Here is a 14452-nt window from a genome sequence, read left to right on the forward strand (position 1 = left end):
TTATTTAAATTTCACAACTATCACTTTAATAACCTTACTAACAATACATTTTGTACTTCGCAGGGATCTCGGTAAGCTGAAATACAAGTTTGAACAAGAATCCTCCTGTAGACCTGAAAATCACTGAAGTGCCTGGACCATCCACCAGAAAAGAGGAAAAACAAACGGAAAACGAATCTTCTGTACCTTTTCACTTTTCTAACTCTTTAAGTACCTCACATGTCCCTTGTGAAGATTTTATTATTGATTGCATTTTATGATGCAGCGAGTAAAGGTGCGGTCACATTTTTGAATTTCGTGAAATTACACAGTCAAAAAGGTAAATTGACCATTGTCAGCAGTGTAGCGATGTAATGTATGAAGCACAGCTCACACAGGAGTCACTTTCACACAGCTTTCTATTGGTCAAGTCTAGCGAATTCCAGTGACCAACTCGGTCCCATAGTGACATTTTTGACCACAAACTAAATTGCTGATTGTGTGGATTCTTATTGAAATGATTGGAATTCACCAGTGAACATTCACAGAACAACAGATCATTTTACTGCACCTTAATACTGTTTCCAGATCGAAGCCTCTACTTCCTCTATCTTGTTTCATGAGAATACTCAACAACCATTTATGAGCACTGTTGATTCAAGTCACACATTTAAGCTTTTCAAAAGCCATAGTGTACATTACAGTCTCCAGTCTCACGGCATCCCAGACTTCAACATTTTATGATTCAAAATAGCTGAATAACTAACCATCTGAGATTTCGGTATAGAGATAAAGGTTAGGATCATAATTTTCAGGAATATGACAGCACAATGAGTGCATATTAGCACTGTTTGTTTGTTTTTGGCATCTGAAAGAGCTTTTGTACTTGGAAACAGTGATGTCAGACTTACCATCGGACTGAAACACAAATGTTTTAAAGTTAAGTGAAGATGGACATTTTTAATTAGTCAATTTAATTTTTTTACATTGATTTATTTCGTGGAACATATGTGTTTCCATGCATTTTGTTGAAATGTATTTTCTTGTATAGCCTATTGTATAGACATGGTTGATTATTCATGTTTCTTATGTATTTTACAATTTTGTTTGTGTATTCATTGATATTAATCTATAGTTAGTTTTTTTCCCATGTGCATGGAAGTGTATGTATAAAAATGAATATAAAATATGTAATAAACAATTCTTATTTTGTATATGGTTCAATTTGTTTATTATAATAGAAGTCAAAGGTAACCATAGTAACAACATGAAATTAAATATTTTAAAAAATGAAATTTGGTTCCTGGAGGCACCCACAGTGGTTCCACACAGTGCCTAATATAAGAGTTCCTCAGGAAACTTGTGTGGTTCTTCAGAGAACCGCCCCTTTTTAAAGGGTGCCTATAGGATCTACAGACGGTTCCGCCGGTGTGGCAAAGTGAAGAACCCCAAAAGGTTCCTCCAGGCACCTTTTATTTTTACAGTGTGGTGTAAAAAGGTTGTATTAGCAGTTAAAGAAAAAACACTTAAGCTAAACAAGGTCAGGTCAAAGTGTCTGAATATTATTATTTATTTTTTTTTGTCCCAATTTTTTTTATTTTTTTTACTGGTAGTCCAGTGTATGAAGAATTTTTGGGTATAATATGTCACAGTTCACTTTATTTTGTTATCCTGACTTACATAAATTAACCATAGTGTCCTACACCCACTAGTAAAAAAAAGTAATTAAAAAATGATATCTGGTGTCTGAATAATTTTTGGTTTGACTGTACATATAGCAAAGCTCACACAGCCCCTAACAATAAGCGGTTCAGACTGGCATCACTGTCCATGTGTTATAGCCCGTGGTCAGCGTGTGAGAGTTTCGGGACAGGTGACCTGTTAGATCACATTTTCTTTGATCATATGCATTTTTTAGACCTTGCAATCATTTTTATGCTTGTAAACCTTTTTAAACATGCAAGCAAGGTAAAATGATCTGACTGGCTAATATAGAGGTTTTGTAGAAATTGCAAGTATGTCTTGTTATAGTGCATATGGGGGATTTTGGTACATATAATATGTGCCAAGATTCACAGTTATTGCATAATGCCTTATACTAAAGTAGAGAGAATTTCAATGATCAATTTGACTCATAATTAAAATTGTAAATGTCATTTGAGATGCTACACAGACCAGTTTGGTCAATACATGCAGATTGCTAGCCGTTTTGTCATGTCAAGGACACTGCCCACACAAAGTCTTAATTAATCCTTCTCTTAACTGCTGATGAGGAAGTACAGTTGAAAAAGGATGGCATTCTTAATTTGTTTAAATTTCTTCTTCTATACACCTTTCAGGACAAGTTCTTTGAGCACATGGCACTGTTGCCATGGAAATGGTAAACAAACAGACCTGCCAAACAATGGATATACCTGAACACATTTGCGTCTTACTTCCCAATCCTTACTCTGAATTTTAGCAGGGTCACATTCCATTAGTAAGTAGGAGTAGGACACGTGAGTTATCTAGCCCGGAAATCAAGCCTGAGATGGCTTGGAGATCTCTCACATGGAAATCTTGGCTTCAGGGAACAGCACTCTCGTATAGAAATGTTAAAATATTTTTTTTATCTCCGTTTGCCAATGTCTTTTCTTAGAACAACGTTCTGCATGACATAACCACACAGCTGTTTCTGCCTGGAGCAGCTCTACACATGCTGTATGTGGCAACTCTGTGTGTTGAACTTATAATCACACTTTTGTGTGTTAAACACAATCTACTTAATACAGACAACTTCATTATGAAGAAATACGAATATATATATATATATATATATATAGAGTGGGTACGGAAAGTATTCAGACCCCCTTAAATTTTTCACTCTTTGTTATATTGCAGCCATTTGCTAAAATCATTTAAGTTCTTTTTTTTTCCTGATTATTGTACACACAGCACCCCATATTGACAGAAAAACACAGAATTGTTGACATTTTTGCACATTTATTAAAAAAGAAAAACTGAAATATCACATGGTCCTAAGTATTCAGACCCTTTGCTGTGACACTCATATATTTAAAGGAGCCATATGTAAGATTGTGGCCAAAACTGGTACTGCAATCACTTTCAAATTACTGTAGAGCGGTGTATCCCCTCCCCCTCCCCCTGACTCGAGGTTGCCAGATAGGCTGCAGGATCCAGCAGGAACGTTTGTAGCTGCAGCTGTGGTAACTAGAGCAGAGCTGGCAACCTGGACGCCGAAACACTACTGACTTCATGATTGGTAGATAGGTGGAGGGTGGAGCTTCAGGCCAAAACACAAGATGACAACATCAACATCAGTTGAGGGCAGGGGCGGACTTTACCATTAGGCAAAGGTCGGCAATTGCCTTGGGCCCCCCACCTCACTACATTGGACTATTCCATTATCTCACTTACTGCGCATCTGCGAAAGTGACAAGGCTGTGCCAAAAAACTGATGGAGAAAAATAAGTGATTGACAGACAGAGTGTACAGAGTGACAGACAGAGTGTAGAGTAGTAGACAGAGTAAAAATGAAGCGAAGCTAGCTACCCAAGCGGTGCCGAAAAAAGGAGGAAGCGGGAGGAAAGCAAAAAGTCTGTAAAGGTGCGCGGCGCGAAATACGCAGTAACAGGAGGACTGGGAAATACACAAACAGAGCAAGACGAGCCTAAACGCGAAAATTTAAAGTTTCGAAGTTACCCAAGCGGCTAAAATAAAAGAAAAAAGTGAAAAGACGCTGATAAGTATTTGGGAACGCTGCCAAAGATGACAAACTTTTTTACGGCTACTGTTGGGGATACAGTCAGGAACAACAAAGTCCAACGCACAGAAAAATCGTGAAGCAAAGAGGACACGCAGATCGACATACAAAACTGAGCAGTTTACTTATGAATCATGATATTTAAAAAAAATATCAGCTCTCAGATTCTGTCAATTCTATTACGAAATTCAAACAATAAATACCGTTTTGCCATTTTAATGTGACGTGACAGATTCCTATAGCGGCACGTGAACTGATCATCTCTAGCTAATAGTAAATAAACACGAATTAACAATGTTGAAAGATACAGTATAACTTACCGAAATGTATATTTCTCATTCATAATATCAATCGTGTTTTTCAACCGCGGAAAGAGGTAAAACAGCTGGAGAACAATCGTCACATAACATTTACCTCAGGAAAGCCATTTAATTGGCTAGAAAAAAAAAAGCTATAGAGAGTATTTGGCTAAATATGTGTACTATATTACTTATTTTAATCTTAAATTATACCAGCTGATAGGGCTTTTTTTTTTTCTTGAGAAAAAGTAACGCCTATCTTGTGAAACGTACCTAATATTTTTCCAAATGAGTCAATATTGAATCAAATCACAAGAATTGAATCGAAATGGTGAAATTTGTCAAGAAAAAAAAACAAAACAAAAAAAAACATAGCTTACCAGATATTGTACCATGTAAACATTGTAACATGTTTCTGTTTAGGAGTAAAGAAGTGTATGCAGGGTTAAAGGGGACGTTTTTTTCTCCTCTCTAACCTTTACTTCCCCGTAGATTAGCTTTACCTGCCTATCCACCATTCAGTCGATACATATTTTTTCGTCTCTTTTAAAGATTGGATGGGGAGGGGCCCATAGCCTACCTACCTTCGCCTTGGGCCCCCGATTTGCTAAATCCGCCACTGGTTGAGGGCTGCAACTTCACTTTTTAAATGACAATATCCTGGCCGGACTACTGTTGTCAGTGATAGAAGTATTTGAAAAGAACATGATTTCTTAATGTCTAGTTCGATATCAGGGCAATTTTATGATTAATTGAAATACATTTCTTACATACAGCTCCTTTAACTCAGGTGCTGTCCATTTCTTCTGATCATCCTTGAGATGGTTCTACACTTTCATTTGAGTCCAGCTGTGTTTGATTATACTGATTGGACTTGATTAGGAAAGCCACACACCTGTCTATATAAGACCTTACAGGTCACAGTGCATGTCAGAGCAAATGAGAATCATGAGGTCAAAGGAACTGCCTGAAGAGCTCAGAGACAGAATTGTGGCAAGGCACAGATCTGGCCAAGGTTACAAAAAATTTCTGCTGCACTTAAGGTTCCCAAGAGCACAGTGGCCTCCATAATCCTTAAATGGAAGACTTTTGGGACGACCAGAACCCTTCCTAGAGCTGGCCGTCCGGCCAAACTGAGCTATCGGGGGAGAAGAGCCTTGGTGAGAGAGGTAAAGAAGAACCCAAAAATCACTGTGGCTGAGCTCCAGAGATGCAGTCGGGAGATGGGAGAAAGTTGAAGTAAGTCAACCATCACTGCAGCCATCCACCAGTCGGGGCTTTATGGCAGAGTGGCCCGACGGAAGCCTCTCCTCAGTGCAAGACACATGAAAGCACACCTGAAGGACTCCAAGATGGTGATAAATAAGATTCTATACCCCAAAAAGGAATTTGCAGAGGGCTGTGACGCTCACTTAATTCTTACTGAGGAAGAGAAATAAACCCTGTTAATCCTATATATTCTATAAATAACCACTTGAGAAATGTGTAAACGTATCTGATTTTCCCATCTCATTATTTTCCTTTTATGTGGTTTGGCTTTTGTATTCTTGTAAACTCTATTGGGTTAATGTTTCAGACTTTGCATACTATGGTCAACCAAAATCATGTGTGTGGCATGTTTGGTCTCTATGAACTCCAATCTTCGTCCCCCATTTGTTAATTTATATTACATTTTGCTAACTTTTGTGACGCATTAGTATTATAAGATACTAATATAGTATTAGTTATGTGCCCCCTTAAATTGATTTTTCCTGTGCAGTTTTTACCATTACAAATTCCTTTATAATATAAATAATGCTTCAAATTAAAAAAAAAATTCAATAGAGAAATATGCAATGATATTTCACTAGATGGATCCCTAACCCCCCGACCCCCACCCCCAAATCATTCTTGTCAGTTATTGGCTGGAACACTGTTTGTTATGTTTCGTGGTGCAGGTTGGCCCAGTTTGTTTTTGTTGCCGTTTGTGGAGCATGGGCTGTCTACAAAGACCCCATTTTTTTACAGTGTGTTCAGGGGTCAGGCAACTAGCAGATAGTGAGGAGATGTTTGCTGTGTGTGACAAAAAATGTTTCAGCCTAAAAAACGTGTGACATAGCTTAGAGCACCTTTAAGGTGGGGTAGAATTAAATGAACACCAAACTCAGCATTTTGTTTGCGTACGTACTTCTGTCACCTCACGTACCCCAAGGAATAGGGGAGAGCAGGGCACAACCTAACGCGGGGCTATTTGTAACACCCTTGTTTTAAATACTTCCATACATGCTAGCATGACGAAACTTGACCTGCCGGCTGATGATGTATTTTATTACATCAAGAATACATGTATTAGCTTTATTTAATAATATATTACCAGTTCCATATTATCTTTATTAAAAAATAAGACAATAAATGATTTTATTTTTTAAATTTGACTGCATTCTTGTTCATTTCTAAATGTTTACTTTTTGATTTATGAATTATAACAGACTGATGAAATTTTTTTTGTTTTATTATTATTTAACAATTTCTTTTGTTTGTTTTTATTAGTTGTAATTTATATATAAACATTTAACTTTTCAAAATAAAGGTTTTACAACAACATCACCATCTTCTGTTATATGTGGGCCTCCATGCTCATCCATTGTACAGTATATGATATTGGTGGAGGGTGGTGGGGGCCCACATCAGTATTTTTTCAGGGGGCCCCGAATCTTCTAGCTACAGCCCTGATTAAGGTACAGCAATACAGCCCAATAAATATTCATTTCTACCTCACATTATACTATAGAATGGCTTCTGAACACTTATAATATAGTGCACGAAAACTGTATGGTGCTTTATAATGTTTGTGTGCCTTTTGTGGGGCTTAACAATAACACAGAATAGTATATGCACAATATCGGATTTGGATCAGCCTCATCCAACCGATACCTGATCTGGTAAAGAATGGCAGAATCGGAGCCGATATCGATACTGAGTATCGGATCATTGCATCCCTAGAATGAATGCAGAGGAAAAAGTGATTTTCAAAGGGGCTGCACTTTCTCGAGAAGAAAGAGTGTCTGAAAGCTGTTCTTCCACCAATACATGCCCCGCATATATTGATAAAATGCCTTGGCAATCAAATAGTAGTCTTGGAGCTGTGCCCTTACTTGTTGGGCTTTGCACTTGCACTAGTGAGAGAAATTTTGGTCTCTCTGGCTCTAAAAGATTTCAACTTTGCACTAGAGCATGAAGAGAAAACATCCTGAATGGGTCGTTATGGTGTCTGAGATTTTTCTCCTCTCCTGATTTTCAAAAGAACTGTCATCTTGTGATTATTTATCTGTTCATTATTGTGTTCAATGAAGTCATTTCACAAATCATTTTTATCTGTCACGTTATTCTCTCCACAATAACCCATTGAAAATCAACAGAAAAATCAGTGCTTGGATTTTCAAAGCAAGACTACAGAAAAGGCCAAATGACATCGCCTGAAGGCAGAAATGACATGCAAGAAGTGTGTTATATGCGCTGAACGGGGTTTCTGCGCATCTGAAAAAGGTCTTAATTTTCCCCTACACAAATTAAGCTCTTCAATCAGAGGAGAGAGTCTTAAATTCATAAAATCATGGCATTAAATGTTGCATGCATTGCAAAAAAGTAATATCTTCAGTATCCTCAGTATTTTTGTCCTGTTTTCCAGTTAAAATCTCTAAACATCTTTAAGTTAAGATACATTTACTTGAGATAGATACAAGTGTAAAATTAAACAAAATTAATTGAGTTTATGCTTGCAACATGAACAAGAAAACTTGATTTTTCTGAGAACATTTGCAGATATTTGTTCACTTAATTTTGATAAATTTCTCAGACTCTAAATTAAATGCTTCTTGATTTAAGAATCTTTAGTCATTTGCACTGGAAAACATGGCAAAAATACTGAGGAACATCATTTTGCAGTGTGATCAGAAAGTACAGTAAAAGTTTTCCCCATATTCTAGTGGTTGGGAGCAGAAGCATTCAAGCTACGTTTTTTGTAAAAATGAATTAAAAAGTAATGAATATCTGTTGGAAGTTGTATTTTCAAACTCTGAAGTGTTGCTAATACAATTCATTGTGCTTCTCCTTAGACATTTACAGTTAAAGAAAAAAATTTACGATCTGTGTTCCCTTTTTAATATCCTTCATTTTCTTTATTTGGTCTTAAAAGGGTCTTTAAAAAGTACCTCCAAAAACCCTGATCGAAAAATCTACAATTAAATGGTTAGAATGATTGAGAAATGCTCTCTATCCTCCCTGACATTTCCCAAGATGTTAACAGCCATGTGTGAATGTCATAAAAACTGATGAAAGAAAATAATGGTTTTGAGTTAAATGTTATGAAAGAAGTTGCCATGATTACTAAAAGGAATATTTTCTAAGAATCTGACTGAATATTTTCTAAGAATCTGACTGAATTGGCATTTTAATTGTCATTTTATATTCAGGTTATTTATATTTAAGTCCATTTCTGTCAGTTCTGGTGATGGGTTGTATATAATGGTGCCAGATACTGAGGTAATGGGAATTAAGAATGCATAAATCTCTGCTGGCTACTCGTCCGATCAGCTCACTGACATGTTGCTGGAGGAATATTGGACTAAATTCTTTCTTAGGATGGTTTGCAAATAGTAATTTTTTTTAAATGATGTCAGACAATTTCAGGAAGTTTAAATAGATCATTTTAAATCACATAACAAGGATCAGTATGTAAAAGTAAAAAAAAAAGTATTATTTATATAATCAATGGAATAATTTATTTTCCACTCACAGCTGCTTTATCCATCATGAGGGCCAACTGTAACTACATTTCTGAGCATTTCTTTTTATTAAAAGGCATTTTTTATTAAATTAGCGTTTATGGCATGCAACAGTATTATGTCACATCATGTTATCTTCCATCCCATGTTAAATGTCAAAAAAAATTATTATGATTTACCAGCATTTCAAAAGGCTCTGTCATCTAACACAGGATGTTAATTCTCTCCCTCAAACACACACAAACAGTTCCTCTTTGTCTTTTTGGGTGCTTATGGGGCGCCTCTTTGGTCAGCATGCTTGCCTGGAGCAATCCCAGATGAAGAGTATAATCTTCTTATTGATCAGTGAAAAAGACCCATGGATAGTTCATTTGTCAATTTCATTCGCCATCTTCATACAGAGATCTTTGTGTTTTTATTTACTTATTTATTTATTTTAGATAAAGCTTGATTATTGCTATTTCATTACATACTATCTTTAAGAATCAAGCCCAGCTGAGACAACATGCTTAACACTTATACTCTGATACACTTAAGTACAGGACAGAACAAATGGAGAATTTAGTTTGAAAAACTTTGCCCCTGAAAGATTCTTTTGTGGCTGTGTGAATGTTGTGAAATATAAGGAATCACAAAATGGAGAGCACAGTCCACTGAGAGCACTATAGGGTTTAATTTGATTTGGTTAATTGAGTGTCACTTTGCTTGAGGAAGTTTCCTACTATGATAGTTGCTCTATAAAATTACATTTTATTCTCATAATCAAAACAGCAGATACCACCCAGTGTAATTACCTTGTCTTGCTTGCATGAGAATATTGTGAAGTAGTCACTAGTAAAGGCTCGTTTCCAAACCTTTTCTGTCTTAACAATTAGACAAAAAATGCTGAGGATAAGTGGAAGGTATTATAGCAATTCAAAGTTGCAAAGATTAAAAAGAGGAATGTTGAGTATTTGGAAAGATTTACTAATAAGCAGGCTTAAAGCTTTCAACTGCTGAAATAATACCTCTCTAGACATGTTGATCATGCAATATACTGAAGGTTATTATATACAAGTTTTTATATTTTTTTATTATTATACAAGGACAATAAAAAAACACACAATTCAGACCCCAAAATAATAATAATTATTATTTTTTCAGTTGTAAAATATTTATATACATCATTTTTATTATAAGAGAAGAGGAATAGTATTTTTGATAACATCTCATTCATTTTTTTCCCTTCCATTTAACTTTATTCTTATTCTTAACTGAAATCAATGACAATGCTCAAATCTCATGGCTCGAGTTCACTGAGGACAACATTTCATAGTTTGTATGCTCATAGCTCATCATCTGACTTTTTGCTTAGAGTGAACGTTACACAAATGTTTGGCAAAGTGGTCATCCCAGAACATCTCTCTGTAACACGGTTGAATAATTTGTTATAATTATAGTCTTAAAAAAAAAAAAAAATTATACTAGAAATAGGTTTGTCAAATGTGCACAACAAACAGCATTACAACAAGGCCACCGTCGTCACAGACCTGACTGCCGAATGCGTTCCTAGCAGAATATTTAGCATTAAGCTAGCACTGCCAAAACCAACTGTCACCATATTGTGAAGAGATTTTGTTTTGTCTTGTTAGTTCATATCCTCTCAAAGCTCTGGCACAATTTGGCAGCCTCGGTAGAAAGTGTCAGCCAGTGTAAAGTAGATTTCAACTGTTGGAGACAAGCACTTGTGCTTTTCACCAACACCAGCGACGTATACACTAAGTCAAGGATATATTTGGAAAAATAGCTTTTTCTCATGCTTTATTAAACAGTATAGATTTCTTATTTTCTCATATAGATTGTCATGTGATGACGAGTAGCCCACAAGTGATGCATTGCCCATTTCTTTGTCCTTTAGACTGTGGATTTATGGTTCTTTTTTCTCAGGACCCAAGGTTCTTCTCTGTTGCACCTACTGAATACAGAATGTGCTTAAGTGGTGGAGAATTGCTTTCATCTTCATTTACACCTTTTAAACATGTTGTAAATATGTAAATGGCTGTCATTTCCTTTGAACAAGGACAAAATGCTGCATTGCTGTATTTATTTTGCTCTTACTGATAAGAATTGCAAATGACATCTAGCATAAGACATCATGATGTTATTCTCTTCCCTTAGAGTTTATATAGCCTACTGATAAAGGATAAAGTCCTAGTACTTGGAGCTTCACTGCATACGCATGCTCCACAAATGTCCCTCATTTAAATAATGGATATGAGTGAAGAAAAACATGTTGCCAATAAGGTTATTGTCATAAAGCCAGCCTATGTACTGTACAAACAACATGCTCATACCCTCATGTGACAACTGGAAATGTACAGGTATGAGCCACCATCTCATTTTAAACCAGCCAGGAACAATTACTTGTTTGGGTGCATTTAAAGGTAGGCTAGACAATTTGGGAGAGGCTAGCAATAGCAAGCTAGCTTTGGAAGCATAATATCCCACCCTCCCTTCAGACCATCTCTAAAGTCACACCTTGAAAGACACATGAACGCACACAGCAGTGTCTGCAAAGCGTCATGAGAACTGGCATTAACCTCATGTCTCAAAGCACATAACATTACAGTAATAATGAACGTAAACAACTTAGAGCTCTGATTTATACCACCTGAAAGCAGCAGATTAATTTCACCGTTGATAGTGTTGCCATAGAAATGCATGAAATGCAAGCCAAAGCCACTTGAAGGCAAGCCTGCAACCTTAGCTGAAAAAAGTGTAACGCCTCCTAATACTGCTGTACACAGGGGTGGAGAGAAGAGGCTGTTTTTTTAAATGGATGTCAATGGAGGAGAGGCTTCACTACTCTGGATAAACTGCTTTTGTGAGGAAAAAGCTTGTCATTTAATGAATCGACAGCCCATAGGCTAATCTTCAACATGTTTGCTCTTAAACATTAGTTTTGGATTGATCTTTTTAGATGTAAATCTAAATCTGTAAATCTTATCTGTAAATCTTTTTAGATGTGATCTTGTAATGTGATTGGTTATCAAGGCACATGTGATCCAAGTTACGCTTTTTCCAATGGTAGAGCCACGGATCCTCATATTTCTCAATAATAAGTCTGGTGAACTGTTCTGAAAACGAAAGTCTCAGGTTGACATCTCTTAATTACGATAATTACGTCATAGCGTGAACGCAGCTCGTTGTTTTGGTTCAGGAGGAACTGTAAAAGTTGGCTGCTGTTAGTTTGCGACGCTCTGTGACTGTGTGTCAATGCATTGAGCCTCATGTCATGGAACGCACTGACGATGTATGATGTGATGTCTGTGCGAAGGTATGGAAATACATAGGTTGACATGCAGGTAATAAAGACATCCTTACCTAATGCAATGATTGGAAGAACATTTTTTGGTCCTGAAACTTCCACAGAAGATCTATGTAAAAAAAATATATATATTTCCACTTCTAGTATTGATTGCTATCAGGATGTGAAGAGAGTTTCAACCAGTATAACAAAGTGTTTCTGAAAAACATGCCATGCTTTAACAGAGCTATACCATAGATCTTGATGTGAACAGGCCGATACACGGTTTTATGGATAGCCAATTACTTCTATCCCAGACTATTCAGTCTTTTTACCCTTCAACTTTAGATTTGCTACTTCTGACATATCTAGGACACTATATGTCAATTGTTCATCCAATAATGAACATTCAGTCATTCACCCTGCTCACGCCACTTTAAACTTGTCTGACCTTATTTTGGTGTATTTTTCTATTCTAACTATTCTTTTAAGGATGTCAGAGCAGATGTTTTAAGAAATGTACTGTATAATTGTCCAGAATTGTCAACTGGTTGGCCTCTTATCTACATTTAACATTAAGATTAACCTTAAACAAAGTAAATGATTTGAAGATCCTGAATTACTCATTAACCACTTCGTTCCTACCTGTGAACTTAAAATTGATTTTGTCATCTTTGTTCTAACTTAAGTTACTGTAGAAAGTCAACCATTTGTCCACCTCGAGTCTTAGTACATTATACAAAATGAAGTATGCTAAATGAATCTGCATTGCACCTTTAAACTGAATGTCGCAGTACAGCTTTTTACAGCACGTGCTGTATAGTTTTCTGCAGATCATGTCCCTATCACACATTGTTTTAAAAACCTACCCCCTCAACTGAACAGTTTTGAGATCATTGGCTAATTCAATTTGATGATTCAGCTTTTTGTGAAAAGATAATTAAATGAAACCTATTTATCTTTATATTGAGTGGCCACTGAAGCAGAACAAGTAATATTGGCCTGGATGAAACCTACTGATAATGGTTGAAGTGTCTTGAAATGATTTGTCTGGGTCCAGTGGCGCTGTAATCTTTATTAAAGCTATATATGATCAACATCTTCAATGAAATCTATCGTATTTAAAATATTCTAGATGCAGTTTCATGGAATATTAAGAGATAAAAACCATCCTAGTTGGACTATGATGATGCATGTCAAAGTCAAAATGTGGTTCTGAAAACTGAGGTACCTTTACCTCAAATATAAGTTGATTAAAGTGTAATGTTTTGCGGTGGACAGCGTCTCCATCAAATATTCTTCTGTGGAATTGCTGAAACATCTGAGCATATTAATTATATTTGAATAGTTTTAGGATTTAAAATTAAGTTAATTGTTGAGGCTTAAGTAAAATTTTCAAAAACAGGAGAGGGGTTCTCTCCTGTTTTTGAAATTACTTTAGTTTCTGCTTTTAAGTTGGTAAAGTATCTGCTAAACTGTACTAATGACTATAATGTCTTTATGTTGCTAATGTGTCTGTTGCAATAGACATTAGGCAAAACTGTAATGGTACATTCACCCTATTGAATAGATTCTAGTGCATAGGTTCATTCTACCCATTTTAATTTAGCTATATAACATTATTTAATACAGCCCTTTTAAGATTACATAAGATTTTGGAAGTGTGCACTCACTCTGTCAGGAAGAAACATTTTTTTGTGTTTATGATGTTGAATTTCCCAGGCACATGCAATTTATTTCTCACACCTGTAGATTTGAATGTTCGTAATATACACATAAAATAATGAAAAATATTTCACTCTGACTGTAAAATTTCATAAATTGAACTAATCACTGAATTAAGTTCTGGAGCTTCACCTTTTGCATGAAATTGTGATTAAACACTCTGTGAAAGCACCACGTGTCATCAGAGAGAGTATATTAAACAATAGTTTATCTTAAAAGGTAACTTATGATGAATTTTTTTGGGAACTATTAATACAGATGTACATTCCATCTTGGAAACATTCATTTGAGTCATACTGGGTTTGGTTAATACCACTCTGCTTAGTTAGTAATGTGTTTTAATCTATCATCTTTACTGGTGCCATTGCTTTGGGTGTGAAAAACAGACAAAATCCCTTGTGGTTAAGGCAGGGTTACAGGTTAGAATGCCAAACCTTCTATACCAAGTGACTCAACTGATGCTGTTTAAAATTAGAAAGTATAATTAAGATGACACATTCATCCCAAATTCACCAGTAATTGTGCTGTGGATTCAAATTAACGTACAGATTTTCAGTTGCTAATGTAAACATAACAAAAACATTTAGCCTGGTGGAAAGGTCATTTGTGATTTACATGAATTCAAAGGCTAAATATT

This window comes from Leuciscus leuciscus, assembly GCF_965113295.1.
Source record: "Leuciscus leuciscus genome assembly, chromosome: 9".
Classification (NCBI taxonomy): domain Eukaryota; kingdom Metazoa; phylum Chordata; class Actinopteri; order Cypriniformes; family Leuciscidae; genus Leuciscus; species Leuciscus leuciscus.